Below are 6,173 nucleotides of genomic sequence, written 5' to 3'. Positions count from 1 at the left end.
GGTGAAGGCAAATGTATTCTGTCACCACTAACCATAGGCAAATCTTTAGCAATAAATTCAATAATGTTCCCATGTGTTAAAGATTTTCTAGGAATAATGCAGTATGTGTTTCCTCATATTTAATCTTTACCTCCCAATCTGGTTGTGGAACATCCCTGTCTATCTCATATGGTGCTTCCAGACCTGTGCATTAGAACCATTACTACCTTGTTCTTGCAAAGTTCTTCTTTACCTAGGTGACTCCTCTTATCCAGTTTGATAACTTAAGGGCAACATATCTCTATATTTTTTAAATGAAACAATGATTTCTTATAAAGATAGGTCTTCAGAAAAATAGCTTTTTTATTATAAGTGCAATGATTCACTATCTCAACCTACCAGGAATTCAGTGTAAACAGGTTCCTGTGCATGTACAGTAGATGTGACATTCACCAAGTATTGTATAGGGGGAATATTAGACAAAATACAATGTACTGAAAAATAAATATTGGAGTTGATCAGTCAATGAGCAGGTGGAGCGTACAACAGGAGTGCACAACATTAGTTATATAAAATCAGCACTTATTCATATTTCATTTAAAATTGTGTGCTCAATTTGACAGTTGGTGAGCCTTAGTGGGGGATGACTTTGAAATGTCCCTGAGGACAAAACTAGCTGAGTGCAGCTGGGTGTTGGAGACAAGGAACCAGAAGGAAAGATAACACTTTTAACATTGAACAGGAAAATCACACCATACTAGTTGTGAGGTATGGGGGGTGTGTATGTAAGGATCAACTTCAAAGACTTTTCCAATCATCTTGCCTGGTTTATAAACATCACTGCTATCTGATAACCTCCAAAGAAGCCTAGATGGACAGCTGATTTACAGGTCTTTCCCCCAATGCGACAGTGGCATTTACTGGGGAACCTGATAATACATATGAACAGTGTCATTCCGGAAGTGGGGTTGGGAGGACACCTGAGTAAGGGGTGGATGTGATAGGGGGCCTGGCTATAATAGAAGGGACAACAGACTCCAATCTTTCTTCTCTTTTGGAGCCCAGTCAGGGTATAGGATATAGAGGACGGGCTCTAAATAATTATTGTTTATTTGTTAATTCTTTTATGTGTTAAACATATCTTAAACAAAAGGATATTTAATGATTATTTAGGGTAATAGAGACATAGTACAGGTACAGCTACATAGTACAGGTACAGCTCTCATGAAAGAAGATAAACTAAGGGAAACAATTTTTCTTTCATTATTGGCACCCAAGAAATGTGTGTGTGTGTGTGTATATATATATATATATATATATATATATATATATATATATATTTCTAATTTTATTTCTGAAATATTTGTTATGTGTTCTAGTTCAGTCCATTGGGAGGTTCCACACACATTTTAAAGTTTTTCTTAATGAACAGCAGTAAATAAAATTATGATGTACAAAGTAATTTATCATTACCTGGATTATATATGAAGTTGGACCACATATATCGGGGAATCCATAAAATAGCTTCCAAATCTCTGGCAACTCCAAACACTATTTATGATATGCACAGTTCATTAGTCTAGTGGTCAATGGGATGAATGCTTCTTAAAGAAAGCTTCTTGATCAGTAGAATAATTGCCTCCCTTAGTTTGTCAAATAGATCATTAGTGTCACTTAGAGTGGCCTGAGAGGCACAGTTTGCACATTATTTAAGGGACCTTTAGCAACCTTTGGAGGAACCCTAGGGTTCCATGAAACTCTGGTCTAATGTCTATACATATGTTCAGAAGTGATTTTGCAAAACAATGACCTTGATCCAAGTAGAATTAAGGTCTCCAATTGAATAAAAATGTACTACAGTACTATAAGTGCATTTGTTTTTCTCGTAGTTCCCTGTAAAGTTCCACAAATACCTGTTGAGCCTGCCAATAAAGTCCACCTAATTAAGCTTTTTTTTTGATGGGGTGGCAACAATGCTGCAGAGTTGTCACTCACATGTGGGCTGCTTGCTTGTAGGGAGATGGTAAGGAGGCTTGTTGGAGGCTACCATTTAATTTTCCATGAAGGATCGACACAGTCCTGTAATTATTGGTATTATAAGTCCAAGTAATGAGAAGATGGTAATCTCCAGCTCTGGACAGAAACCTTAGCTAAAACAGAACTAAACTACTTTTAGCCTAAGATAAACAACCTCAGCTTTTTTTCATGCAGTTTTACATAGATTATCAAAATAAGGAAGGTTATACCTTGCTGGTTTTATTATGGGTTTGTAAGGTAAAGGCATCTCATTACTGGTAACTCAAGTTTTCAGGTCAAGAAGTCCCACTATTTTGATACTCACAATGATCATCCTCTATCTAGCTTGGCAATATCAGTGTGAAGGTAGTTTTCAGTTTTTGCATTGCCTGTAAAACCTTGTGTGAAGGAATGCATGTGCAAGGACAACCATGTAGTGTTTCCCAGTGTGTTATCTGCCCCAATACATAGTCCCTAGTTTTATTAATCCCATATTGCAGTGATTGCCAGCTGTGGTCAAACCCTTAGTTACAAAGTGTATAGAAGGGTGTAACTTTCAATAAATCCTCAATCATGTATAACTGTAGGCTTAATGTGGACCAGCAAATCCTAATATTGTTGGATTGGCTGTACAAGGAGAACTCCCCATATCATCCAATAGACATATATAATTATATTGCAGTTCTTTATAAGCAGGGCTACAGGAACATTGCCTTTTGTAGAAAAAAGTATCAAGAAAACTGATCTTTAAGCATTGTAGACCGAAATGATATCCACTTTGTGTATCAAAGGCATGTATTAATTGCTCTAGGCCTTTATTTTTTGACGTCATTAAGTTATTGTCTAGCTCTAAATTGATATAAGCAGAAAGAAAATGAGGTTTGTCAATAACTACACCTATATCTAATTTTATTGAATTAGATAAGGGTGTAGTTAGGAGAGGCTGATCTGTCCAGTGATCCCATGCAACATCGCAGTTTCAAAAACTGTTAATTCTGTCCAGTGATGTCATTTGCAGCAGCCCCTGCTTCCCTTCAGCCGTGCAGTCTGATGTATTTTATCAGCCTCTCCACCATGCACTGTGAGGCTGTGTACAGCTGAAGGGTATTTTAGAGGCTGATTAGTTCCTGACTCAGTCCTGCACATTCATTGGCTGCTGAGACTTTATAACCCCACAGTCACCATGGCCTGTTGTAGCGTTGTTAGTCTGACTTTTTGCTTGCGTTAGTCATATGATTTACTGTTGATGACAGCGATGGACAGTGCAGTGGCTGGAGGGTTTTAGCTGGCACTATACAAGGAGTCTTACTAGAACGGATAGACTTGGGAATAGAAGCTGAGCAAGATCTAGCTTCAGGAAGGTAAGAGATGGGGCATCTGCTTTAACATCCACACTGAAACTGGCAACACTGAGAGGCAATGAGTTTGCTAAGCACTTCTCAACACATGCATTCCCTCATCTGACAATCTGCCCAGATTCCCAATCAATTACTGGGTTATGCTTACAAAACATGGCTGTCCTAAAATTACAGAAGTTGTAGCAATGTGCAGCAGAAAAAATGGTAACATTTCTAGATGGGAAGCACCTACTTTAACCAAAACCTCAAGAGTTCTAGATGTTGCTTTTTCCTGCTGCAAAGGTGAATCACCTATTGCCAACACACATAATGGCTCAAGTTGACAACTTGAATTTCAAGAGTGGGCCAGAGATATATCCAAAAAATTATTAGTAGCTCTGCTATCCTGGAATGCCTGGCAATGCTTAACTGAAGATTCCCAGGCAATCTCAATGGGTAAAATGATACAACTAGATTAGAACAGAAATACTTGGCTGCGTAGGTGGGTGTCCAGGGGGCCCTGAAGTCTCCTCGGCTTCTTCTGAAGACAAGATCGCACAAAGATCCACAATACAAAGAGAGCCCTTTTTGACCTTATGTACTTCATCTGGTGGACAGATTACTTGTGTATGACCTTTGCTCTGTATTCTGGACTTATCTCTGTTGGAATCTTGGTACTGCTTTATCTTTGGACTCCTGGTTCTCTGCCAGCCCTTCCCCAGGCACCATTCATTGCACAATAAGTCCTGGGGCCAACTGTGTGCTGGGAAATGCAATAAATTGGGGGACTGGTGTCTGGTAAGTACTGTTGCTGGACCAGGGCCTTACAGTAGTCATAGGTGTAGTTTAATCGTCACTTCTGTCTCGAAAAGTATGCACAGTTCTAGTGCTGTATTAGCTTGTTTACAGTTTTCTCCTTAGTCTCTGGGACTGTGTTGCAATAATTTTCAATTTTGGAAAACAAGGCTATTAGATTTCAGACAAATTAGGTGTTAGTACAACTTCCAGAGCAAGCTTCTTTTGTTAATCAGAATGAACCTAATGCTTATTTCAGGTATGTAGCAAACCACAGCAGTTTACCACTGTGCTCCCAACTACTCCATTTCAACCATATAGGAGGGATTGGAAAGCACATTTGCATAAGTCTTTGGTTCACAAAAGTTTGCTTTGGAAGTTACCAGGGTACCTGAATAGGGAAATGCTTCAACTGCAGTGATCTGAAAATGAACTTGAATGCTCTGTGGTTGCATTGCAGCGGTTTCTAAAGTACTGGAGATGACCCATAATTCCTCACCCAAATGCACGACAAAGAATTTATAAAATACTGTTCAAAGGTACATATAATGGTGCCCCAAAGTGGCTAACCGTACAATTTTTAGACCATGTCTCCAAAATATGGCCAAGTAGCTTGGTATTGAAATCCAATGCTTATGAGACTTGAAGCTAAAATATAGTCCCCTTGAGTTGACTGGTCCTGCATTTTCTGGATACTTCTGTAAGGCAACAGTCAACCTAACTGCAGTATATTACTGCTAAACAATGAATTTAGTATCAAAGTCTGAACCTACATCTTTGAAAAATTAGGACTGAGAAAGTTAGCATCAGCCACCATGAATTTTCCAAATACATGATTAGTCTTTATTTACTCTTTTTCTTTTTTACTCTTTGCATTGAGTCCTCTTACATAGCTTAACACATTGTATCAACAATCAGATAAAAATGAAGAAAAAGAAATAGGATGACAAAAACAATTTGAAAATAAGTATACCATTATGTGGCCAACTTTCCATGTTTAGAATCAAACGTAATATACTGAGAATTACAGATTGTTGTCAAGATTGTTACATGAAGTTTTTTTTTTAATACTGTGTTACATACAAATTTGTGCGATGACACTAAGTCCTATAAATATGGATGCTTAATGTCTATGCCAACACTTCACTCGATGATGGTAGTGAGGCATGACAAGTAAAAAGGACCCATGATACCTTAACCCCACCAATCACATGATTTATTTTGGGAAGGTACACAAAAGAGCAACGGTAGTTTTGAACTCTAGAGATTTTCTACCTACAATAACAAATAGGGTCTCGTAAATAGCAGTGGTTGAACAGTAGTAGGAACAGGTAGTAAAATATATTCAAACCCAAAGGCTGGTTTCTTGTGAACTTCATTTTATCCAGGCTAAGGACCACAACGAGCATTCAGGTTTTTCCCAAGTATAGTCCACTCATGCAAGGGTTCTCATCATTGTGTATCATCACCATAGCCATATAAATACTGTCTGGCAGACCATGTATCTACGCCCTTTCCCATACTGCACCATTTCAGTTGGCAAATCATATTAACTTCCACCCAAAGAAAGTATTTCAGATTTTGGTGTGCATTAGTGGGTGAAACCAACTGTATATATTTCTCCCTTACATCCCATTGTGACCACTCCCTCCCATAACACTTTATCTTGCGGGATAGTTCTTTTTTAAGAATAGGCGGGTAAAATTCAACAGCAAACAGTGACAGCAAATTAGAAGTGGCAATCTTCATATAGGAATATCTTGTCCTGAAATTTAAAAAAAAAAATACAAGAACCAACCACACCACCTGAATTTCCACCAAAAATGTACAACTGACTAAATATTGGATGTGTTGTGTATTAGTTTTTTTTACAACAAAGTCAATTTATACTCTATTGTGTATTGGAGAAAGTGCATGACAGACTACACAATGCATTGGTACTTTTTTTTTATTTAGTGAAGCTTCATTTTTCATCAACCCTTTCCCTTGCCCAAATAAGAGACATACAAAAAAAACTAATAAGACATCAAATTGTTCAGTACCTTT

Source organism: Pyxicephalus adspersus, chromosome 1, assembly GCF_032062135.1.
Source record: "Pyxicephalus adspersus chromosome 1, UCB_Pads_2.0, whole genome shotgun sequence".
NCBI lineage: Eukaryota > Metazoa > Chordata > Amphibia > Anura > Pyxicephalidae > Pyxicephalus > Pyxicephalus adspersus.
The sequence above is the reverse complement of the archived record's forward strand: the minus strand, read 5'-3'. Positions refer to the sequence as shown.